This window comes from Meriones unguiculatus, chromosome X (assembly GCF_030254825.1).
Source record: "Meriones unguiculatus strain TT.TT164.6M chromosome X, Bangor_MerUng_6.1, whole genome shotgun sequence".
In the NCBI taxonomy this organism is placed as follows: Eukaryota; Metazoa; Chordata; class Mammalia; order Rodentia; family Muridae; genus Meriones; species Meriones unguiculatus.
The window spans coordinates 30,852,390-30,879,204 of record NC_083369.1 but is presented as its reverse complement, the minus strand read 5'-3'; the positions used below and the strand labels follow the sequence as shown (position 1 = coordinate 30,879,204).

The 26,815-nt window shown below is 38.5% G+C and overlaps 1 protein-coding gene across 1 annotated transcript in view; it reads left to right on the top strand.

Moving 5' to 3' along the window:
• The window catches only part of LOC110542726 (cilia and flagella-associated protein 47-like), a 554,711-nt gene that overhangs the window by 450,248 nt on the left and 77,648 nt on the right, over nucleotides 1–26,815 (top strand). The window lies entirely within an intron of this gene.

The following is a 26,815-nucleotide window of genomic DNA, read 5'->3' as shown; positions in this document are numbered from 1 at the left end:
ATTCCTATCATTCTTAGTTAGATTTTTTTTATACAAATCACTTGATATCTTGGATTTTTTTTTGTTTGTTTGGGACTTTTCCCATTTTATTGTTTCCTTGATAGATGTATCACTTTCTGCAACTGTATCTTCAGCACCTGATATTCTCTCTTCCATCTATTGTATTCTGTTGGTGATGTTTTCCTTAGTGGTTCCTGATCTTTTTTTCTAAGTTCTCCACCTCCAGGGTTTTCTCTGTTTATATTTTCTTTATTGATTCTAATTCGGTTTTCATGTCTTTCATCATTTCCTTCATCTGTTTCTATGTGGATTCCTGTCTTTCCATGATAACATCTATTTTTTATTCATTTCCTCTTTATGTGCCTCTATTGTGTGGTTATATTTGCCTTTATTTCTTTGAGAGTTTTGTTCATTTCCTCTTTATTTTTCTCTATTTGTGTGCCTATTTCTTTGAGAATTGTGTTAGTTTCCTCTTTATGTGCCTCTAATAACTCGATAAGGGTAGGTTATAATCATTTTCCTGCATTTCTGATGAATTAAAATACCCATTGATTTGGGAGGTTGCTGGTGAAGCCATAATGTCCTGATTATTATTGGATGTGTTTTTATTCCTGTCTCTAGCCATCTGATGGTTAGTAGCCTTTGCTGTTTGTTCTTGGAACCTGTACTACAGACTGGGTCCATCTGTCTTTGGAGTCTGGAGCATTCTTCAGAAAGATGAGAGAGGTCCACCAGTTTGAGTGTATATGTTGGTGTTTCAGATGCAACTAAGGGAGGAAGATCGCAGGTGCAAGTTTGCAAGTGCAGGAGTGTAGTATGTGGAGGTATGAAGTGAAAAAGGGAGAAGAAAGCACAAGGACAGATTGTAGCACAGGTGCAGTTTACACAGGTGCTTGGAATGGCTCAGTGGCCTCCAGGCCTTGGTGGTTATTGTGCTCCAAGTGCTCAGCTCTGCTTAAGTTGCACCATCTTGGCTACAGGAATTGTTTGGTTGGACTCCACTGGAAGACCCACAGAACAGGGGCTTCAATGTTGAGATTCCTGTCCCAAAGATACATATGTTTCCCACAGAGGGGTGTGTGTTGGAGGGTTCTAATGTCTGGCTGCTAGTGTAAAGGGACCCAAATATGATGTTTCATGTGCATTCTTTAGCAGAATCCCTCACTAGTAGTTGCCTGAGCATACTCATTTCCAGGCTTGTGTGGGAAGTACAGAGGGCATGAGAACTCATTTGCAGACATATGCGGGAAGCTAAATGAGCCCCAAATTTTCTACTCTTTGACTTGGGTCCCATTTAGAGTAAGGAATCGCCCCGTAACTGGGGTTATGCACTCCCCACTGCTGCTGCTGCTGCTGCTTCACTGCTGGAGTAAGTGAATGTGCAGATAAGAGTGCAGGAGGTGGATGTTCGCCACTCTCAGACCTCCAGAGGCTTCCACAAGGGGCCTGGTTCCAGTCTTTCCCAGCTCATGGGTTGTCCCCTCCAGCCAGGGAAGCCTCTAAGTCGAAGCTCTGGCTTCAGCAGCTCAACCACTCACCGGTTTTGGAATTCTGGATCTTCTAATTTTCAGTAATGAGGCTCACTGATCACCGCCCTCTAGAAGCTCAAAAATCCTAAATTTGATAAACTGTATGTTCTACAAATTCGTGTGACTGAGATAATTCCAATCTGTTCACAGTAAAAGTAACCCATAGCAAGACATATCTTCATTATCTTCAGAAGACTAAAGACAAACTGAAAATGGCTGGAGAAAAACAGCACATTGCTTATAAAAAAACATCAACTCAAATGACATGAGTTTGGTCATCTGAAACCATGGATGCCAAAAAAAAGTGGTGCACATTTTCATGTACAGAAAAGAGCTATGAAGTGCAAATTCTACTTCCAAATAATATTGCCATTATGAATAAATGAAAGATGTAGACATTCTCAGAACAGGGAAAAGGAAGCAAATTTATTAAAAGCAAACTAGCTCTTAATTTTTTTATTTTAATTTTATTTTTTACATTAATTACACTTTATTTATTTGTATCCCAGCTGTAGCCCCCTCTCTGATTCTCTCCCAGTACCACCCTCCAACCTTCATCTCCTCCCATACCCCTCTCCAAGTCCATTGATAGGGGAGGTCTTCCTCACCTTCCATCTGATTCAAGTCTATCAGGTTCTCATCAGGACTGGCTGCATTGTCCTCCTCTGTGGCCTGTAAGGCTGCTCCCCACCTCAGGGGTTGCTGATCAAAGAGCCAGCTTCTGACTTCATGTCAGAGACAGTCCCTGTTCCTCTTACTAGGGCCCTTACTTGGAGACTGAACTGCCATGGGGTACATCAGTGCAGGGGTTCTAGGTTATCTCCATGCAAGGTCCTTGGTTGAAGTGTCAGTCTCAGAAAGACCACAGTGCCCAAATTTCTTGGTTCTGTTACTTCCCTTGTGGAGCTCCTGTCCCCTCCAGTTCTTTCTATCTCTCACTTCTTTGATAAGATTCCCTTCACTCTGTCCAGAGTTTGGCTATGAGCCTCAGCATCTACTTTGATTTACTGCTGGGTAGAATATTTCAGAGGCCTTCTGTGGTATGCTACTGTCCTGTTCCCTGTTTTATCCTTTTTCTGATGTCTGTTCCATTTGCCTTTTTGAGTGAGGATTGAACATCTTATCCTGAGACCTCTTCTTGCTTAGCTTCTTTAGGTGTACAGATTTTAGTATGTTGATCCTATGTTATAAGTCTACTATCCACTTATAAGTGAGTATATACCATGTGTGTCTTTCTGCTTATGGGATTTTCTCACTCAAGATGATCTTTTCTAGATCCCACCATTTGTCTGAAAATTTCAGATTTAATTGCTGAGCAGCATTCCATTATGTAAATGTACCACAATTTCTGTATCCATTCTTCCTTTGAGGGACATCTGGGTTCCTTCCTCTTTGTACACATCCTCTCCAGCATGTATTGTCACTTAGCCATTCTGATGGGCATAAGGTGTAAGGTGAAATCTCAGTGTCATTTTGATTTGCATTTCCCTAATGACTAAGGACACTAAGCATTTCTTTAAGTGTTTCTCTGTGATTTACTGTTCTTCTATTGAGATTTTTCTGTTTAGCTCTGTACTCCATTATAGAATTGGAATTCTTGGTTTGTTGGTGTTTAAGTTCTTCAGTTCTTTTTATATTCTGGATATTAACCCTCTGTCAGATAGAGGGTTGGTGAAGATGCTTTCCCAATCTGTAGGGGTTCATTTTGTTCTGACGACAGTGTCCTTTGCTTCACAGAAACTTTTCAGTTTCATGCGGTCCCATTTATTGATTGATGATCTTAGAGCCTGTCCTATTAGTGTTCTGTTCAGTAAACTGTCTCCTGTGCTAATGAGGTCAAGGATCCTCCTAACTTTGTCTTCTGAACAGTTCAGTGTGTCTGGTTTTATCTTGAGGTATTAGATCTACTTGGACTTTAGTTGTGTGCAGGGTGATAAATATGAATATATTTGCATTTATCTACATGGAGATATCCAATGAGACCAGCATCATTTGTTGAAGATGCTGTCTTTTTTCCATTGTATGGTTTTTGGCCTATTTGTCAAAAATCAATTATCCATAGATCTGTGGGTTTATTTCTGGGTCTTCCATTCAATTCTATTGATCCTCCAGACTGCTTCTCTGCCAGTTTTTATTTCTGTTGCTCTTAAGTACAGCTTGAGATCAGGAATGGAGATACCTCCAGATGATCTGTGGTTGTACAGAATCGTTTTCGCAATTCTGGTTTTTTGTTTTTCCATATGAAGTTGAGAATTCTTCTTTCAAGGTCTATAAAGAATTGTCTTGATATTTTGATGGGAATTACATTAAATCTGTAAATTCTTTTTGGCAGGATGCTCATTTTCACTATGTTAATCCTAAGGATCCAAGATCCATGAGAGATATTTCCATTTTCTGATTTTTACCTTCAAATTCTTTCTTCAGAGATTTGAAGTTTTATTCATATAGGTTTTGGACTTGCTTGGTTAAAGTCATTCCAAGGTACTTTATGTCCTTTGTGACTATTGGGAAGGGTGTTGTTTCCCTAATTTCTTTCTCAGCACTTTTGTCTTTTGTATACAAGAAGGCTACCTTTTTTTTTTTTTTTTTTTTTTTTTTTTTTTTTTTTTTTTTTTTTTAGTTAGTTACTTTTGTATCCAGCCACTTTGCAGAAGGTGTTTATCAGCTGAAGGAGTTTTCTGGTTGAAATTTTGGGGTCATTCATGTATACTATCATTTCTTCTGTGAATAGTGATACTCTGACTTCTTCCTTTCCCATTTGTATCCCCTTGATCTTCTTTAGTTACCTTATTGCTCTAAGTAGCAATTCAAGTACTATGTTGAAGAGATATTGAGTCTTGCCTTGTACCTTATTTCAGTGGGATTGATTGAATTTTCTCTGTTTAGTTTGATGTTGGGTATAGGCTTGGTGTATATTATCTTTACTATGTTTAGATATGTGTCTTATATTCCTGATCTCTCCAAGATTTTAAATATGAATGGGTGTTGGATTTTGTCAAATGGTTTTCGGCATCTAAGTTGATGATCATTGAGTTTTTCTCCTTCATTTTGTTTATAAGTTGGATTACATTGATGGATTTCAGTATAGTGAACCATGACTGCATGCTTGAGATGAAGCTTACTTGTTCATGGTGGATGATACCTTTTATGTGTTCTTGGATACAGTTTGCAAGTATTTTATTGAGTATTTTTGCATAAATGTTCATAAGAGAGATAGGTCTGAAGTTTCTTTTTCTTTTGTTTGGTCTTTGTGCTGTTTAGGTATCAAAGTGACTGTGGCTTCATTGAATGAGTTTAGGAATGTTCCTTCTGTTTCTATTTTGTGGAATAGATTGAAGAGAATTGGAGTTAGCTCTTCATTGAAGGCCTGGTAGAATGTTGTGCTGAAACCTTCCAGTCCTGGCCTTTTCAGGAAGGGAGACTTTTGTTGACTGCTTCTATTTCCATGGGGGATATAGGACTATTTAATCTATTTACCTGACCTTGATTTAGTTTTAGTAAATGGAACCTATCAAGAAAATTGTCCATTTAACTTAGATTTCCAATTTTGTGGTATATAGGCTTTTGAAGTAAGACAATAATTGGATTTCCTCAGTATCTGTTGTTATGTTCCCTTTTCACTTCTGATCTTGCTTATTTTGATAGTTTCTCTCTGTCTTTTAGTTATTTTAGCTAAGGGTTTGTCTACCTTGTTGATTTTCTCAAACAACCAGCTCTTGGTTTCATTGATTCTTTGAATTGTTTCTTTCTTTTGTTTGTTTGTTTGTTTGTTTGTTTTTGTTTCTAATTCATTGATTTCAGCTCTGAGTTTGATTATTTCCAATAGGCTGCTCCTCTTGGGTGTGTTGAGTCCTATTTTTTCCCCTTAGGACTTTTAGTTGTGCTATTAAGTTCCTTTTATGTGATGCCTCCAACTTCTTTCTGGAAGTACTCAATGCTATGAATTTTCTTCTTAGCATTGCTTTCATTGTGTCCCATAAATTTGGGTAAGTTGTACCTTCATTTCCATTGAAATTTAAGAAGTCTCTAATTTCTTTTTTCTTTTCTTCCCTGACCAAGCTATCATGAGTAGAGAGGTGTTTAGTTTCTGTATGAATTTTGGCATTTTGTTACTTCTGTTGTGGTTGAGGTCTAGTTTTAAGCCCTGGTGGTCTGATAGGATAAAAGGGATTATTTTGATCTTCTTGATATTAGTTGAGGCTTGCTTCATGCCCAACTATATGGTCAATTTTTGAAGAGGTTCCATGAGGTACTGAAAAGAAGGTATACTCTTTTGAGTTTTGGTGAAAATTCTGTAGACTTCTAATAGGTCCATTTGATTAAGTACCTCTGTAAGTGTCATTATTTTCCTAGTTAACTTCTGTCTAGATGATCTGTCCCTTGGTAAAGAATATTTCATAAGCAAGCAGGACATAATAAAATATAGAACAGAGCTCTAACAGGAGGAATATTTTACAACTGGTAACAATCAGGATTGTTTCTATGGTTCTAATAGTACTGTCTTAGTTTTTCAATATTTCTTAAATTAAATTTGGTCCTTCCACTAATGTATGTTCTGCAGTTTGTAGAAGAAAACCAGTACACTGTATATAGATGAAATAATTCCTAATTCCTCTATTGTGTTCCACTGGATATTTATATTATTTTATTTACAATGGTATTATATTTTAAAATAAGGCACAGTGGTATGTCTAGATTTACTTTTTTTTTCCCTCAAAATTTGATTGGATAACTGTTTTAGGACTTAATTTTAGGATTGTTCGATTTTGATAGTTATTGAATTGAATATGTAGACAATTTTGTTCAGTATGATCATTTTTAACACTATTAATTTATCCAAAGGGATATCTTTTGATTTATGTACCATCTTTACATTCTTTCATCAGACTTTAAAGTTTTCATTATGTTAATCATTCATTTCCTTAGTGGAATTTATTCTATTTTTATTTTTTATAATTTTTATTTTTTTAAATATTAGTTACTGTTCGTTAACTTTGTATCGCTGCTATATCCCGCTCCTTCTCCCCTTCCAATCCAACCCTCCCACCCTCATCTCCTCCCTGCCCCTTTCCAAGTCAACTGATAGAGGAAAACATCCTCCCCTTCCATCTGATACTGGTTTATCAGGTGACTTCAGGAGTAGCTGCAATATCCTCCTCTGTGGCCTAGCAGGGCTGCTCCTCCTGGGGGGCTGGGGTGTGTCAAAGAGCCTGCCATTGAGTTCATGTCAGAAAAGTCGCTGTTCCCCTTATTAGGGTACCTACTTGGATACTGAGCTACAAAGGGCTACATCTGAGCACGGGCTCTAGGTTGCATCCATACATGGTCCTTGTTTGGAAAAACAGTCTCATAAAAGACCCCTGTGCCCAGATATATTTGGTCCTTGTGGAACTCCTGTCCTCTCCAGGTCATATTAACCCCCCCCCTTTTCTTTTATTCCCTGCAATCTGCTGAAGGTTTGGTTATGAGTCTTAATATCTGTTTTGATACACTGCTAGGTAGAGTCTTTCAGAGGCCCTCTGTGGTAGGCTCCTGTTACTTGTTTGCACCTACATCCAATATCCATCCCATTTGTCTTTCTAAGTGAGGATCTATCATCGTACCTCTTTCTTGTATATCTTCTTTTTTTTATTTATTTTATTTTTATTTTTAGTTACATTTTGTTAACCCTGTGTCCCCGCTGTATCCCGCTCCCTCATTCTCTCCCCAACCCCACACTCCCTCCCTGGTCTCCTCCCTGCCCCTTTCCAAGTCCACTGATAGGGAAGGACCTCCTCCCATTTCATTTGACCCTGTTTTATCAGGTATCTTCAGGGCTGGCTGTAGAGTCCTCTTCTGTGACCTAACAGGACTGCTCCTCCCCTGGGGGGGGGGGAGTCAAGGAGCATGACCTTGAGATCCTGTTAGAAATAGTCCTTGTTCCCCTTACTTTGCAAAACTGCTTGGTTACTGAGCTACCACAGGCCACATCTGAGCAGAAGTTCTAGGTTATATCCATAGATGGTCCTTGGTTGAGTGTCAGTCTCAGAAAAGAACCTGTGCCCAGATATATTTGGTCCTTGTAGAGCTCCTATCCTTTCCATATCATACTAACTCCCCTTTTTTCATATGATTCCCTGCACTCTACCGAGGGTTTGGTTATGAGTCTTAGTGTCTGCTTTGAAACACAGCTAGGTAGAGTCTTTCAGGTGCCTTTTGCAGTAGATTCCTGTCATACCTTCAATACACAACCCATTTGTCTTTCTAAATGAGGATTGATCATCTTCGCCCATGTCCACTTTCTTGATTATCTTCTTTAGCTGTGTAGATTTCATTATGTTTATCATACCTTGTAGGTCTATATAAGCGAGTATATACCATGTTTGTCTTTCTCCTTCTGGGATACTTCACTCAGAATGATCTTTTCTAGATCCCACCACTTGCCTGCAAATTTCATGATTTCCTCCTTTTTGATTGCTGAGTAGTATTCCATTGTGTAAAAATACCACAATTTCTGAATTCATTCCTCCTTTGATGGACATCTGGGTTGTTTCCAAATTCTGTCTATTACAAATAAAGCTGCTACAAACATGGTTGAACAAATGTCCTTGTTGTGTACTTGAGCAAATTTTGGGTATATACCTAGGAGTGGTATAGCTGGGTCTTGAGGTAGCACTACTCCTAATTGTCTGAGAAAGCACCAGATTGACTTCCAAAGTGGTTGTACCACTTTACATTCCCACCAGCAATGGAGGAGGGTTCCCCTTTCTCAACAACCTCTCCAGCATGTGTTATCACTTGAGTTTTTCATCTTGGCCATTCTGATGGGTGTAAGGTGAAATATCAGGGTCATTTTGATTTGCATTTCCCTAATGACTAATGAGGTTGAGCATTTCTTTTAGTGTTTCTCTGCCATTCGATGTTCCTCTTTCGAGAATTCTCTGTTTAGCTCCATTCCCCATTTTTTAATGGGATTACTTGGTTTGTTGCTTTTCTGCTTCTTTAGTTCTTTATATATACTGGATATTAGCCCTCTGTCAGATAAAGGGTTGGTGAAGATTCTTTCCCAATCTGTAGGCTGTCGTTTTGTTTTGATGACAGTGTCTTTTGCTTTATAAAAGCTTTTCAGTTTCATGAGGTCCCATTTATTGATTGTTGCTCTTAGAGCATGTGCTGTTGGTGCTCTGTTCAGGAAGTTGTCTCCTGTGCCAATGAGTTCTAGGCTGTTCCCCACTTTTTTCCAACTGATTTAGAGTATCTGGTTTTGTGTTGATGTCCTTGATCCACTTTGACTTTAGTTTTGCGCAGGGTGATAAATATGGATCTAGTTTCATTTTTCTGCATGTAGACATCCAGTTGGTCCAGCACCATTTGTTGAAGATGCTGTCTTTTTTTCCATTGAATGATTTTGGCTTCCTTGTGAAATATCGAGTATTCATAGGTGTGTGGGTTTATTTCTGGGTCTTCTATGTGGTTCCCTTGATCCTCCTTTCTGTTTCTATGCCAATACCATGAAGTTTTTATTACTGTTGCCCTGTAGTACAGCTTGAGATCAGAGATGGAGATACCTCCAGATGATCTGTTGTTGTACAGGATTGTTTTGGAGATTCTGGGTTTTTTGTTTCTCCATATGAAGCTGAGAATTTTTTTTTCAAGGTCTGTAAAGAATTGAGTTGGTATTTTGATGGGAATTGCATTGAATCTGTAGATTGCTTTTGGCAGGATGGCCACTTTCACAATGTTAATCCTACCAATCCATGAGCATGGGAGATCTATCCATCTTCTGATATCCTCTTTGATTTCTTTCTTCAGAGACTTGAAGTTTTTCTCAAACAGGTCTTTCACTTGCTTGGTTAGAGTCACACCAAGGTACTTTATGTTATTAGTGGCTATTGTGAAGGGTGTTGTTTCCATAATTTCTTTCTCAGCCTTTTGTCTTTGGTATATAGGAGGGCTTCTGATTTTTGTTGAGTTGATTTTGTATCCTGCCACTTTGCTGAAGGTGTTTATCAGCTGAAGGAGTTCTCAGGTTGAATTTTTGGGGTTGCTCATGTATACTATCATATCATCTGCAAATAGTGACACTTTGACCTCTTCCTTTCTGTTTTGTATCCCCTTGATCTCCTTTAGTTGTCTTATTGCTCTGGCTAGAACTTCAAGTACTATGTTGAAGAGATATGGAGATAATGGGCAGCCTTGTCTTGTCCTTGATTTCAGTGGGATTGATTTAAGTTTCTCTCCATTGAGTTTGATGTTAGCTATAGGCTTGCTGTATATTGCCTTTACTATGTTTAGGTATGTGCCTTGTATCCCTGATCTCTCCAAGACTTTAAACATGAATGGGTGTTAGACTTTGTCAAATGATTTTTCCGCATCTAAGGAGATTATCATGTGGTTTTTTTCCTTCAGTTTGTTTATGTGGTGGATTACATTGATGGATTTCCCTATGTTGAACCACCCTTGCATGCCTGGGATGAAGCCTACTTGGTCATGGTGGATGATATCTTTGATATGTTCTAGGATTTGGTTTGCAAGTATTTTATTGAGTATTTTTGCATCAATGTTCATAAGAGAGATAGGTCTGAAGTTCTTTTTTTTTGTTGGACCTTTGTGTGGTTTAGGTATCAAGGTGGCTGTGGCTTCATAGAATGAGTTTGGTAGTGTTCCTTCTGTTTTTATTTTGTGGAATTGTTTGAGGAGAATTGGTGTTAGCACTTCTTTGAAGTTCTTGTAGAATTCTGCACTGAAGCCATCTGGCCTAGGGCTTTTTTTAGAGGGGAGACTGTTAATGACTGCTTCAATTTCCTTGGGAGATATAGGGCTATTTAGTCTTTCTACCTGATCTTGACTTAATTTTTGTAAATGGAATCTGTCAAGAAAATTATCCATTTCATTTAGATTTTCAAATTTTGTGGCATATAGGCTTTTGTAGTATGACCTAATAATTGTTTGGATTTCCTCAGTGTCTGTGGTTATGTCCCCATTTTCAATTCTGATTTTGCTGATTTGGATAGTTTCTCTCTGCTTTTTAGTTAGTTTGGCTAAGGGTTTGTCTATCCTGTTGATTTTTTCAAAGAACCAGCTTTTTGTTTCATTGATTCTTTGGATAGTTTTATTTGTTTCTAATTGATTGATTCCAGCCCTGAGTTTGATTATTTCCAGCCGTCTGCTTCTCTTGGGTGTGTATCTGCTTCTTTTTTTTTTCTAGGTTTTTCAGTTGGGCCATTAAGTTGTTTTTATGTGATGTTACGAATTTCTTCTTGCAGGCACTTAGTGCTATAAATTTTCCTCTGAGCACTGCTTTCATTGTGTCCCATAAGTTTGGGTATGTTGTGCCTTCATTTTCATTGAATTCTAGGAAGTCTTTAATTTCTTTCTTTCTTTTTTCCTTAACCCAGCTGTTATTGAGTAGTAAGTTGTTCAGTTTCCATGTGTGTGTCGGCTTTTTGTTGTTTCTGTTGTTGATGATGTCTAGCTTTAATTCATGGTGGTCAGTTAGTATACAAGGGATTATTTCAATCCTTTTGTATATGTTGAGGCTTGCTTTGTGACCCACTATATGGTCTATTTTGGAGAAGGTTCCATGCGGTGCTGAAAAGAAGGTGTACTCTTTTGAGTTTGGGTGAAAAGATCTGTAGATGTCTATTAGGTCCATTTGATTTAGGGATTCTGTGAGTGCTTTTATTTCCCTATTTGGTGTCTGTCTAGTTTATCTGTCCCTTGGTCAGAGTGGAGTGTTGAAGTCTCCCACTATTAAGGTATTAGGATCAATGTATGATTTAAGCTTTAATAATGTTTCTTTTACGAATGTCGGTGCTCTTGTATTTTGGGTATAGATATTCAAGATTGTGATGTCCTCTTGGTGGATTTATCCTTTGATGAGAATATAGTGGCCCTCCTTATCTTTTTTTGATTAACTTTGGATGAAAGTATATTTTATTAGAAATTAGGATGGCTACTCCAGCTTGTTTCCCTAATGGCTAATGAGGTTGAGCATTTTTTAAGTGTTTCTCTGCCATTCGATGTTCCTCTTTCGAGAATTCTCTGTTTAGCTCCATTCCCCATTTTTTAATGGGATTACTTGGTTTGTTGCTTTTCTGCTTCTTTAGTTCTTTATATATACTGGATATTAGCCCTCTGTCAGATAAATGGTTAGTAAAGATTCTTTCCCATTCTGTAGGCAGTCATTTTGTTTTGATGACGGTGTCTTTTCTCATATTCTATGAATCAAGTATATGCTGTCATCATTAATAGTGTTTTACTACCAAGTGCTAGAGGTAAACAAGGACAGTAATAATAACCTATAATGTTTGGGGAACTATGGACACTTGTTAGCCAACAACCCAAGAGATGTAACTTATTACTATAAACTGGGCCTTTTGTTAGCCTCTACTATCTAGTAGCATATTGTTGCCCTGTTGCAGACAAGTCTGTTTTTGTATTTATACATACACCTGTGTGTATCTGTGTGTGTGTGTGTGTGTCAGAGAGACAGAGAGGGAGAGAAAGGGAAACTACTGTAGTAGTAGCTTTTTATATGTCTTTTTTCTTTTACTATTTTTCCATTTTATTGAAAATAGATTATTTTGCAGAGAGGATGAACATCAGAAGAAGGAAAAAACAGGGAACAAGACAGAACCTACCATAGAGGGCCTCTGAAAAGCTCTACCCTGCAAGGGTATAAAAGCAGATGCTGAGACTTATGGCCAACCTTTGGGCAGAGTTCAGAGAATCTTATGAAAGAAAGGTGACATAGTAAGACCTGGAAAGGACAGGAGCTCCACAAGGAGAGCAACAGAACCAAAAAATCTGGGCACAGGGATCTTTTTTAGACTGATATTCTAGCCAAGAACTATGCATAGAGATAACCTAGAACTCCTGCACAGATGTAGCCCATGGCAGTTCAGTGTCCAAGTTGGTTCCATAGTAGTGGGAACAGGGACTGTCTCTGACATGAACTGATTAGCCTGCTCTTTGATCAGCTCCCCTTGAGGGTGGAGCAGCTTTACCAGGCCACAGTGTAAGACAATGCAGCCACTCCTGATGAGACCTGATAGACTAGGATCAGAAGGAAGGGGAGGAACACCTCCCCTATCAGTGAAGTGGGGGAGGGGCATGGGTGGAGAATGAGGAGGGAAGGTGGGATTAGGAGGGGAGGAGGGAGGGAGCTACACAGGGGATACAGAGTGAATAAATTGTAATTAATAAAAATTAAAATTAAAAAACAAAATAGATGCTTTTCTGATAAAATATATACTGATTACAGATTCTCCTCCTTCTTCTCCTCCAGCTCTTCCACACATCCCCTTTCTTCTATAACCATAGCCTTTCTGCCTTACTGAAAAAGAATATGCTTCTAAGATAAACCAACAAAGCATGACAAAATACAATAAAACAAAACAAATAAAATATCCATTATTGAAATTCAACAAGGCAAACCAACAAAAAGAAAAGAACATAAGAGCAGGAACAAGAATCAGAAATCCATTCATTCACATACTTAGAAGTCCCATAAAAATATTAAACTGAAATTTATTATGTGTATATATATATATACATAAATAATAAATGTGCCCATATGTGTGTGTGTGTGTGTGTGTGTGTGTGTGTGTGCCCAGAGGACCTGATGTAGACCTGTGCATGCCCTATGTTTCCTGTTTTAGTCTTATGATTTTATATGAGCTTTGCTCAGTTGATTTATAGGGAATTTTTTTTTCTTGCTGTCCTCCATCCCTTCTGTTTTTTACACTCTTTCCGTCTCTTCTTACATGGGGTTCCCTGAGCTCTGAGAGGAGGTATTGATGGGAACATAACACTTAGAGACGTGTGTATTCAATGCTTTCTCTCTCTCTCTCTCTCTCTCTGTCTCTCTCTCTCTCTCTCTGCCTAATATCTGACATAGGTCAGCATATTTGTTACAAGAGGAAGCTTCTGTGATGCTAGCTGAATAGGGCACTGATCTATGAGTATACCCATGTCCATATTTCTTTCTTAAAACATCTTTAGTATTATTTTCCCCTCTCCATAGTTCAGCCTCTAACATTTTCTTTTCTACCACACATCAATTTAAATTTCCTGATTTTATTAGTCTCTTTTAACTTTTATTTCAGTACATTCTATCTCTCTTTAAATGACAGTATAGGCATAATACTGACTTAAAAACTTAGAATGTGGTTCTACTCAATAAAGATATATACTCTGTTTTACTTCTTCCACTGTATTTAATATCAGAAGTGTCTGTAATTGTTTGGTGATCCTGACACAAAGTGAATGTAGTGGTTCAATTTTTCAAAAATGTAAAATTCCAAAACATGCATCACAAGCCCAGTGGTTGAATGCAGGCACTGGAACTGTAAGACAAGTTTTGAGACCCACTGAGTTAATGGTAGCAAAGCCTCTAGTAGCAGTAACCAAGTTTGGAGGGTTACAGAACTTGGGGTGTCTGTGCTCAAGCCTAGTAGGTATGGATGCTGATACCAATATCAGGAACATGTCAGACAACAAAGAAGCATTGTTAGTTTAGTATCCTAATGCAAATTACTTCTATGGTGCAAAGCAGACACATTAACTCCAGGAAATTTGACAAACTGAAAATTGTTGGCTTAGATTTTTTTACCAAACCTACTTTATTTAGGGTTCCTAAACAAGTCAACCTTCCTCCCACCCAATGACTAGAGGTAAGGGAGAAATAAGGTTATTAGGTAGGTAGGGTTATAGAATATTTTAGAAGTAGTTCTCGGGGTGAGTCCACTCTTCATTGCCCAGTTACCAGCAGTCCAGTCCAAGGGTCAACACCAAGCAGCAACATGAATCAGCACAAGTCAGAATATCAGGACAAGTCAGCAAAAGCCGCAAGACTCAGATTGCCAGGAGAAGTCTCCAGAAGGTTTCTCTCTGCGAACTCAAATGTCAAAGCACAAAGAACAGTACAGTAATATTCATGCAAAAAGTGATGTCTCACTGTCTCTGGCCTTCTATATTTTTACTCTCCGAGAGTACACCCACAGATGTTCTCAGCTGATCAAATTCACAACTCTCGCATGACAGAGCTCACAGCAAAACATCATGTGCCCTCTCACAAGAGAGCTCTAGCAAAACATTACCTGATTCAATTGAGTCTTTTTTTGTCTTTTTTATTATTATTATTATTATTTATCAGTTACATTTTATTAACTCTGTATCCCAGCCGTGTCCCGATCCCTCATTCCTTCCCAGTCCCTCCCTCCCTCCCTCATCTCCTGTGCCCCTTTCCAAGTCCACTGATAGGGGGGACCTCCTCCCCATTCATCTGATCCTGTTATATCAGGTATCTTCAGGACTGGCTGCAAAGCCCTCCTCTGTGGCCTAACAGGACTGCTCCTCCCTTCGGAGGTGGGGAGACCAAAGAGCCAGTCATTGAGTTCCTGTTAGAAATAGTCCTTGTTCCCCTCACTTTGGGAAACCAATTGGTTACTGAGCTACCACAGGCTACATCTGAGTGGAGGTTCTAGGTTATATCCATACATGGTCCTTGGTTGAATGTCAGTCTCAGAAAAGACCCTGTGTCCAGATATATTTGGTCCTTGTGGAGCTCCTATCCTTTCCCCATCAGACTAACTCCCCTTCTTTCTTATGATTCCCTGTACTCTGCCAAAGGTTTGGTCATGAGTCTTTGCTTTGAAAACACTGCTAGTTAGAGTCTTTCAGATGCGCTCAGTAGGCTCCAGTCATACGTTCAATGCACATCCCATCTGTCTTTCTTTCTTTTTTTTTTCAATACAGTTTATTCAGGAACCTTGAACAATCATCTGACCCTGGGGAAAGCCAGCCCACAGCTTAAATAGCCTCTGGGTAGCCAACCCAGGCGTGCCACGGGGGCAATGCAGATAGGTCCACATACACGGAAGCAAGCCAGATCCTCAGCCTTAGCCAAATGTGGAATTGTTCGTGACAGAGAGCACTCACCATTCGGGAAGGTGGAAGGTGGAAACCAGCTCCATCTTTAAGGCACAGCATTCCACAGCTCTCTACAGTTCCTTCTTTTTGTTTTAGACGCATCAGGCAAGAGTAGAGGTCTGATCTCTGATATTAGAAATAAATTGGGACTTTGCGCCGCGCGTGCGGCCTTCCTGGGCAGTCGCCGGTGGCCGGGCCCCGGGCCCCGTGTCCATCTGTCTTTCTAAACGAGGATTGATCATCTTACCCCTTGTCCGCTCAATTGATTATCTTTTTTAGGTGTATAGATTTCATTATGTTTATCATATCTTATAGGTCTATGTAAGTGAGTATATCCCATGTTTGTCTTTCTCCTTCTGGGATATTTCACTCAGAATGATCTTTTCTAGATCCCACCATTTGCCTGCAAATTTCATGATTTCAAGTTCCACTTTATAACCCCGATTTTGATTTTTTTAAGAAGTCTTTTCTTTAACATAACAATACATATACAATAAGACTAATTATGAGAAAAATAAAACTAGAACTTTATGCCATATTTTTAAAATATTTTGTTATTGTTACTATTTATTACAATATGTTCACTTTGTATCCCAGCTATGCCCCACTCCCTCATCTCCAAGTCCCACCCTCACTCTCTCTTCTCACCCTATAACCCCTCCCCTAGTCCACTGATAAGGGAAGCCTATCTGACCCTGGCCTATATCAGGTCTCATCTGGACTGGCTTCGTTGTCTTTATCTGTGGACTGGCAGGGCTTCACCCGCAAGGGGGAGGTGATCAAAGAACCTGCCACAGCATTCATGCCATAGAATGCTCCTGCTCCCCTTATTAGGGACCCCACTTGAAGACTTAGTCTATGGGCTACATATGAGCAGGGGTTTTAGGCCCTCTCCATGCATAGTCGTTAGGTGGGATATCAGTCTCTTTGGGGACCCCAGGGCCCAGTTATTTTGGCTCTGTGGTTCTCCTTTAGGGGCTCCTGTCTGCTCCAGGTCTTTCTATCTTCCCCTTCTTTCATAAAATTCCATGCCCTCTGCCCTAATTTTGGCTGAGTCTCAGTCTCTGCTTTGAAACCTCGATCAATAGAGTATTTCAGAGGTCATCTGTGGTAGACTCCTGTCCTGTTCCCTGTCTTCTCCTGTTTCTGATGTCTATCGAGTTTACTCTTCTTAATGATATTGAGCATATTCTATATGGTTTTCCTTGTTTAGCTTCTTTAGGAGTATAGAATTAAAATGTTTATCCTATATTACATATCTAATAACCACTTATGAGTGAGTATATACCATGTGTGTGTTTTGTTTGTTTGTTTGCTTCTGGGTTACCTCACTAAAGATGATCTTTTCTATTTTCAGTAATTGAGCTGAGTAGTGTTCCATTGTGTAAATGTACCAAAGTTTCTGTATCCATTCCTCTGTTGATGGACATCTGGGTTGTTTCCAGCTTCTGGGTATTATGATTAATCTGCTATGAACATTTGTGAGAAAATATCCTTGTTTTATGTTTGAACACCTTTCACATAGGTGACCAGGAGTGGTATATCTGGTTCTTGAGGAAGCATTATTCCTAAATAACTAAAAAAGCTCCAAATTGTTGTCCAAAATGGCTGTACAAGCTTACATTCCCACCACTAATGGAGGAGGGTTCCCCTTCCTCCACATCTTCTCCAGAACGTGTTTTCATTTGAGTTTTTGATCTTAGACATTCTGATGTGTGTCAAGTGAAATCTTAGGGTTGTTTTGATTTGAATCTCCCTGATGACTAAGGACTTGAACATTTCTTTAATTGTTTCTCTGCCATTCGATATTCCTCTATTGAGTATTCTCTGTTTAGCCCTGTAACACATTTTTAATTAGATTACTTGGTTTGTTGGTGTTTAACTACTCACATACTTTATATATTCTGGATACTAGCCTTCTGTTAGGTATAAGATTGGTGGAGATCCTTTCCCAATCTGCAGGCTGTCGTTTTCTTCTGATAACAGTATGCTTTGCTTTACAAAAGCTTTTCAGTTTCATGAGGTCCCATTTATTGATTGTTGATCTTAGAGCCTGTGCTATTGGTGTTCTGTTTAAGAAGGTTTCTCCTGTGCCAATCAGGTAAAGGCCCTTTCCCACTTTTCTTCTAACAGGTTTAGCGTGTCTGGTTTTAAGTTGAGGTGTGTGATCCACTTCGACTTTAGTTTTGTGCAGGGTGATGGTGATAAATATGGATGTATTTGCAGTTTCAACAGGGAGACATCCAGTTAGACCAGCAACACTTGTTGAAGATGCTGTATTTTTTTCCATTGTATAGTTTTAGGTTCTTTGACAAAAATCAAGTATCCACAGATGGGTGGGCTTATGTATGGGTCTTCCATTCAATTCCATTGATCCTCCAGAATGTTTCTCTGCCAGTAACATTCAGTTTTTATTTCTGTTACTCTATAGTATCGCTTGAGATCATGGATGGAGATAGCTCCAGAAGATCTGCTATTGTACAAGATTGTTTTAGCTATTTTGAGGTTTTGTGTTTCCATATGGAATTGAGAAATGTTCTTTCAAGTACTGTAAAGAATTGTGTTGGTATTTTGATTGGAATTGCATCGAAACTGTAGATTGCTTTTGGTAGGACGTTCATTTTCACTGCGTTAATAATCCTACAGATCCATGAATATGGGAGATCTTTCCATCTTCAGATATCTTCTAAAATTCTTTTCTTCAGAGACTTGAAATTTTTATTTTTATTTAATTTTAATTTTTTTTCAGACAGGTATTTCGCTTGCTTGATTAGAGTCACACGAAGGAACTTTATTTTATTTGTGACCATTGTAAAGTATGCTGTTCCCTAATTTCTTTTTTTTTTTATTATTCTTTCTAATTTTTAATTATTGGTTACATTTTATTAACTCTGTATCCCAGCTGTATCCTGCTCCCTCATTTTCTTCCAAACCTACCTTCCCTCCCTCATCTCCTCCCTGACTCTTTCCAAGTCCACTGATTGGGGAGGACTTCCTCCCCTTTCATCTGGTCCTGTTTTATCAGGTATCTTCAGGACTGGCTGCAAAGTCCTCCTCTGTGGCCTACCAAGGCTGCTCCTCCCTTAGAGGGTGGGAAGGTCAGAGAACCTGCCAGTGAGTTCATGTCAGAAATAGTCCCTGTTCCCCTTACTAGGAAGAACCAATTGGTTACTGAACTACCACGGCTACATCCGAGCAGATATACTAGGTTATATCCATACATGGTCCTTGGTTAGATAAACAGTCTCACATAAGACCCCTGTGCTCAAATATATTTGGTCCTTGTGGAGCTCTTATCCTCTCCACATCATATTAACTCCCCTTTCTTTCATAGGATTCCCTGCAATCTGCTGAAGGTTTGGTTATGAGTCTTAGTATCTGCTTTGACACACTGCTAGGTAAAGTCTTTCAGAGGCCCTCTGTGGTAAGCTCCGGTCTTGTTACTCATTTTCTCCTATGTCCAATGCCCATTCCATTTGTCTTTCTACTTGAAGATTGATGATCTTACACTGGGTCTTCTTTCTTGTTTCTTCTTTAGGTGTATAGATTTCATTATGTTTATCATATCTTATAGGTCTATATAAGTGAATATATGCCATGTGTGTCTTTCTCCTTTTGGGATACCTCACTCAGAATGATCTTTTCTAGATCTTAATATTTGCCGGCAAACTTCATCATTTCCTCGTTTTTGATTGCTAAGTAGCATTCCATTTTGTAAAAATACCACAATTTCTGTATTCATTCTTCTGTTGATGGACATCTGGGTTTTTTCCAGGTTCTGGCTATTACAAGTAAAGCTGCTACAAACATGGTTGTGCAAATTTCCTTCTTGTGTACTTGAGCAACATTTGGATATATGCCTTGGAGTGGTATAGCTGGATATTGAGGAAGCACTATTCCTAATTGTCTGAGAAAGCATCAGATTGATGTCCAAAGTGATTGTACAAGTTTGCATTCCTCTCCAGCATGCGTTGTCATTTGAGTTTTTTATTTCAGCCATTTTAATGGGTGTGACGTAAAATCTTAGGGTCGTTTGATTTGCATGTCTGTGATGGCTAAGGATGTTGAGCATCTCTTTAAGTGTTTCTCTGCCATTTTATATTCCTCTACAGAGAATTCTCTGTTTAGCTCCATGCACCATATTTTAATCAGATTATTTAATTTATTGCTTTTTAACTTCTTTAGTTCTTTATATATTCTGGATATCAGCCCTCTGTCAGATTTAGGGTTGGTGAAGGTCCTTTCCCAGTCAGTAGGCTGTCGTTTTGTTCTGATAACAATGTCCTTTGCTTTACAGAAGCTTTTCAGTTTCATGAGGTCCCATTTATTGATTGTTGCTCTTAGTGCTGTTGATATTCTATTCAGGAAATGTCTCCTGTGCCAATAAGTTCTAAGCTCTTCCCCAATTTTTCTTCTAACTGATTTAGAGTATCTGGCTTTATGCTGTCTTTGATCCACTTGGACATTAGTTGTGTGCAGGGTGATAAATAAGGATCTATTTCCATTTTTCTGCATGTAGACATCCAGTTATACCAGCAACATTTGTTGAAGATGCTGTCTTTTTTCTGTTGAATGGTTTTGGATTCTTTTTCAAAAATCAAGTATTCATAGGTGTGTGGGTTTATTTCTGGGTCTTCTATTTGATTCCATTGATCCACCTTTCTGCTTCTATGCCAATACTATACAGTTTTTATTACTATTGCTCTGTAGTACAGTGTGAGGTTGGGGATGCAGATACCTCCAGATGATCTGTTGTTGTACAGGATCGTTTTGGAGATTCTGGGTTTTTTGTTTTCTTTAAATGAAGCTGATAATCTTTCTTTCAAGATATATTAAGAATTGTGTTGGTATTTTGATGGGAATTGCATTGAAACTGTAGATTGCTTTTGGCAGGATGGCCATTTTCTCTATGTTAATCCTACCAATCCATGAGCACGGGAGATCTTTCCATCTTCTGATATCTTCTTCTATTTCTTTCTTCAAAGACTGGAAGTTTTTTTCAAACAGGTTTTTCACTTGCTTGGTTAGAGTCACTGCAAGGTACTGTATGTTAATAGTGGCTATTGTGAAGGGTGATATTTCCCTGATTTCTTTCTTGGCCCTTTTTTCTTTGGTATATAGGAGGACTTCTGATTTTTTGAGTTGATTTTGTATCCAGCCACTTTGCTGAAGGTTTTTATCAGCTGAAGGAGTCCTCTGGTTGAACTTTTGTGGTCCCTCATGTATAATATCATATCATCTGCAAATAGTGAAACTTTGACCTCCTCCTTTCCGATTTGTATCCCCTTGATCTCCTTTAGTTGTCTTATTGCTTTGGCTAGGACTTCAAGTACTAAATTGAAGAGACATGGAGAGAGAGGGCAGCCTTGCCTTCTTCCTGATTTCAGTGGGATTGATTTAAGTTTCTCTCCATTGAGTTTGATATTGGCTATAGGCTTGCTATATATTGCTTTTACTATATTTAAGTATGTACCTTCTATTGCTGATCTCTCCAAGACTTTAAACATGAATGGGTGTATGACTTTGTCAAATGCTTTTTCGGCATCTAAGGAGATGATCATGTGGTTTTTCTCCTTTAGTTTGTTTATGTGGTGGATTACATTGATGGATTTCTGTATGTTGATCCACCCTTGTATGCCTGGGATGAAACTTATTTGGTCATGTTGGATGATATCTTTTTTGTGTTCTTGGATTTGGTTTGCAAATATTTTATTGAGTATTTTTGCATCAATGTTCATAAGAGAGATAGGTCTAAAGCTCTCTTTTTTTGTTGGGTCTTTGTGTGGTTTAGATATCAAGGTGATTGTGGCTTCATAGAATGGGTTTGGTAATGTTCCTGCTGTTTCTATTTTGTGGAATAGTTTGGAGAGAATTGGAGTTAGCACTTCTTTGAAGGTCTGGTAGAATTCCGCACTGAATCCATCTGGCCCAGGGCTTTTTTTTTGGAAGGGAGACTGTTGATGACTGCTTCTATTTCCTTGGGGGACATAGGACTATTCAATCTTTATACCTGATCTTGACTTAATTTTGGTAGATGGAATCTATCAAGGAAACTGTCCATTTCTTTTATATTTTCAAATTTTGTTGCATATAGGCTTTTGTAGTATGACATAAAGATTGTTTAGGTTTCTTCAGTGTCTGTAATTTTGTCCCCATTTTCATTTTTTATTTTGCTGATTTAGATAGTTTCTCTCTGCCTTTTAGTTAGTTTGGATAGAAGTTTGTCTATCTTATTGATTATCTCAAAGAACCAGATCTTGGTTTCATTCATTCTTTGAAATTTTTATTTGTTTCTAATTGATTAATTTCAGCCCCGAGTTTGATTATTTCCACCTGTCTGCTCTTCTTGGGTGGTTTTGCTTCTTTTTTATTTTCCCTAGGGCTTTTAGTTGGGCCAATAAGTTGCTTGTATGAGATGTCACAAATTTTTTCTTGAAGGCACTTAGTGCTATGAATTTTCCTCTGAGCACTGCTTTAATTGTGTCCCATGAATTAGGATATGTTGTATCTTCATTTTCATTGAATTTTAGGACGTCTTTTTTTTTTTCCTTCTTTATTTTTTTTTTAACCCAGCTATCATTGAGCAGCAAGTTGTTCAGTTTCCATATGCTTATAGGTTTTTTTTTTTAATCCCATTGTTGTTGAGGTCCAGCTTTAGTCCATGGTGGTCAGATAGAATACAGGGGATTATTTCAGTCTTCTTCTATCTGTTGAGGTTTGCTTTGTGACCAACTACATGGTCTATTTTGGAGAAGGTTCCATGAGGTACTGAAAAGAAGGTATACTCTTTCAAGTTTGCGTGAAAATTCTCTTAGGTCCATTTTATTTAGGACCTCTGTAAGTGCCTTCATTTCCCTATTTTGCTTTTGTCTAGATGATCTGTCCCTTGGTGAAAGTGGGGTGTTGAAGTCTCCCACTATTAAGGTGTTGGGACTTATGTGTGATTTAAGTTTTAATAATGTTTAATAATAAAGTTTAATAATGCTTTAGCTGTACCTGTGGGAAGAAAGTCTGCTGGAGCAAAATGGCAAATGCCGGCAGGCGTCTGTGTGTGTGTGTGTGTGTGTGTGTGTGTGTGTGTGTGTGTGTGTACCTAGAGGGACAGAGTGATAGAGAATGTTGAACCCTTGAATGTGTGAGAGGGGCTCTGCCTTGCAGACTTCTAGGGGTTTACTTGTGCATGTGCGTAGATGTAGCTGGTGCTGGTGATAGTCGCTACACAATTTCCGGCATTATCTGCCTTAACTCTTCAGTTGGATCCACAGAGCAGGAGCTTCAATATCCCAAGAGATCCTCTGTTTCCCACAGTGGGAATGTGGTTGGGAGGAGTCCAATGCCTGGCTTCTATTTTAGAAGGACCCTGGATCTGGGGCTCTGCAGACACTCAAGGACACACTCATTCTCAAGCAGGTCACATTGGCAGGGATCGTGGTATCTGGGCTCTCTATTCTCTGGTTTGGTCCTGCTTGGTCTTAAGCTCGAGGACTGATGTGCTCTGCCAGCTCAGTGCTGCTGCAGCTGCCAGGTTAGGAAGTTCAGCTGCAGCTGAAGACTTGGATGCTGGTCCAGATGCCTTCTAGGAAGTCCTTGGGGCCCTCTTCTGTGCTCTCCAGGCTGGGGAGGCCCAGCGCCTGGTTTGCCTAGGTTATATGGCGGATCTGCTGGGCTTTGGTGGGTATATAGCATATTATCTGTCACCTTGGGTTTGGGCAGGCCATACAGTCAGTAGCTGAGAGACCCTAGCAGACCTGAGACCCTGGGAGGATGCTGCCTCGGATCTGGAACTCCAAGGCAGGTATAGCTGGCAGTTGTGGCTATGGGACTAGGAGCCCTGCCTCAGCTGCTACAGAGCCCAGGCAGTTAGGTCTGAGCTGAGAATCTCCGTGAGCCAGCTGTGCTGCAGAAGAGCAAGAAAGCGGAGTGCCACGAGATCAAAGGACCATTTCTCTCCTTCCCCAAACAAGTCCCCAGGTGACCTGAGACCAAAGTTCTCACCTCCTGTAATGTTCGCTGTTGTTTAGGAAGCCTCACTGTCATTTCCCTGGCTTTAGAATTCCTTCCACTCATCAACTCAGGCGTTCAACTCCTCTGAAACTCAGAAACTGTGTGTTCTAGTTGCCATCTTTGCTCCACCCTCTGTTTCCTTAATTTCTTTCTCAGTCTTTTTGTCTTTTGTATACAGGAGAGCTACTGATTTATTTATTTATTTTTTTAGTTGATTTTGTATCCAGCCACTTTACTGAAGGTGTTTCTCAGCTGAACAAGTTCTCTGGTAGAACTTTTGGAGTCACTCATGTATACTATCATGTTGTCTGTGAATAGTGATACATTGACTTCTGCTTTTCAATGTGTATTCCCTTGGTTTCCTTTAAATGTCTTTTTGCTGTAGCTAAGACTTCCAGTACTATGTTGAAGAGATATAGAGAGAGTCAGCAGCCTTGCCTTGTCCCTGATTTCAGGCGGAAAGATTTAAGTTTCTCTCCCTTTAGTTTGATGTTGGCTATAGGCTTGCTGTATATTGCCTTTTCTATGTTTAGGTATGTGCCTTGTATCCTTGATCTCTCCAAAACTTTAAACATTGAATGGGTGTTAGATTTTTGTCAAATGCTTTTTTGGCATATAAAGAGATGATCATGTTTTGTTTTGTTTTCCCTCTGTTTATATGGTGGATTATATCGATGGATTTCTATATACTGAACCATTCTTGCATGCCTGTAGTGAATCATACTTGGTCATGGTAGATGGTGTCTGCTATGTGTTCTTAGATTCTGTTTGTGAGTATTTTATTGAGTATTTTTGCATCAATGTTCATAAGATTCATAGGGGAAGTTCTCTTTTTTTGTTGGGTCTTTTGTAGTGTAGGTATCATGGTTTATGTGGCATCATTGAATGAGTTTGCTAATGTTCCTTCTCTTTCTATTTTGTCGAATAGTTATAAGAGTACTGGTGTCAGCTCTTCTTTGAAGGTCTGTAGAATTCTGGTCTGAAACCATTAGGCCCTATTTTTGTTTTTTGGTTTTTGTTTGTTTGTTTTGTTTTGTTTTTTGCAAGGGAGACATTTGGTGGCTACTTCCTTTTCCTTGGGCCATATAGGACTGTTTAATCTATTTACCTGATCTTGGTTTTGCTTTGGTAAATGGAATCATCAAGAAAATTGTCCTTTTCATTAAGATTTTCAAACTTTGTTTCATAAGACCTAATGATTCTTTGAATTTCCTCAGTGTCTTATTTTGCTGATATGTATAGTCTCCCTCATCTTTTTAGTTAGTTTGGCTAAAGGTTTATCTATATTATTTATTTTCTCAAAGAAAGAACTCTTGGTTTTATTGACTTTTTTAAATTCTTCTATTTGTTTTTAATTTATTGATTTCAGCCTGGAGTTTGACTATTTCCAGCTATCTACTTTTCTTGGGTGTTTCTGCTTCTCTTTTCCTAATGCTTTCAGGTTTGCCCATAAGTTGCTTGTATGAGATGTCTTAAACTTCTTTCTGAAGGCACTTCTTGCTATGAACTATCGCCTTAGTATTGCTTTCATTGTGTCCAATTAGTTTGGGTAAGTTGTGCCTTCATTTTCATTGAATTTTAGTAAGTCTTTAATTTATTTATGTTTTTTAAATTTCTTTCCTGATGCAGCCGTCACTGAATGGAGAGCTGTTTTGTTTTCATGTGTATGTATGCTTTTTGTTATTGCTGTTTTGGTGAGGTCTAGTTTTAGGCCATGGTGGTCTGACAATACAAGGAATTATTTCTGTCTTCTTGTTTCTGTTGAGCCTTGCTTTGTGTTCTAGTATATGGTTAATTTTTGAAGAAGGTTCTGTGTGGTGCTGAGAAGAATGTATACTCTTTGGAGTTTTGGTGGAAAGTTCTGTAGATATCTATTAAGTTCACTTGATTTAGGATCTCATTATTTCCCTATTTTGTGTCTGTCTAGATGATTTTTCCCTTGGTGAGACTGGAGTGTTGAAGTCTCCCACTATTAAGGTGTTGGGATCAATGTGTGATTTAAGCTTTAATAATGTTTCATTTACGAATGCAGGTGCTCTTGTATTTGGGGCATAGATGTTCACACTTGTGATGTCCTCATGGTGGTCTTTTCCTTTAATGAAACTGAAATGCCTCTCCTCACCTTTTTGATTAATTTTAGTTGAAGGTCTATTTTATTATATAGTAAGAGAGATACTCCAGCTGTTTTCTCAGTCTGTTTGCTTGAAAATACTTTTCCAGCCCTTTACTCTGAGGTAGTGTGTGACTTTGTTGCAGCTATGTGTTTCTTGGATACAGCAGAATGTTGGATCCTGTTTCTGCAACTGTTCCATTAATCTGTGTCTTTTTGTTGGAGAGTTGTGTTCATTGTTGTTAGATAATAGTGACTGATAAATATTAATTCCTTTTACGGTGGAGTTGGTGATAATGTGTTTGTGTGCTTGTTTGATTTTATTGTTTCTTTGTGTGTGAAGTTATCTATTTCCTGTCTTTTCTTGGCTGTAGTTGATTTTTATTATATTGGAATTTTTCCTTCTAGTATCTTCTATAGGACTGGGTTGCTGTGTAGATATTGTTTAAGTTTAAATTTGTCATGGAATATTTTGTTTTCTCCATCTATGTTGACTGAAATTTTTGCTGGTTATAGTAGTAGTGTTTGGTATCTTTGTTCTCTGAGAGTGTATATGACAGGTGGCTAAGCCCTTTTTGTCTTTCATAGTTTCTTTTAAGAAGTCTACCTTTGTATTTTACTTGGCCTTTTTCCCTTACTGCTTTTAATATTTTTTTATTTGTTCTATAGATTTAGTGTTTTGACTATGATGTGACATGAGGAATGTCTTTCTGGTCTAGTCCATTTGATGTTCTTTTATGTTTAAGGACATCACTTTCTTTAAGTTGGAAATTTTTTCTTCTATGATTTATTTGAAAATATTTTTAGGACCTTGGAGCCTGGCATCTTCTTTTTTATCTATTCCTATTATTCTTAGATTTCATCTTTTCATGGCATCCTTGATTTCTTGGATGTTTTCTGTTTAGAACTTTTCTGATTGTAGTTTTTCTACAATCAGAAGATGTATCAATTTTTTTCAATCGTAACTTTTGCTTCTGAGATTCTCTCTTCTATCTCTTGCGTTTTGTTGGTGATGATGCTTATCTTTGTGGTTCATGATCTCTAAGTTCTCCAGCTCCAGGATTTTCTCTGTTTGTGTTTTCTTTATTGATTCTAATTCTGTTTTCATGTCCTGTACCATTTCCTTCATCTGACTGAATGTGGATTCCTGTTTTTCCATGATGGTGTCTATTTTTTGTGTTAGTTTCTTCTTTATGTGCTTCTAATAACTGAATAAGTATAGCTTTAATATCATTATCCGGTGTTTCTGATTAATTAA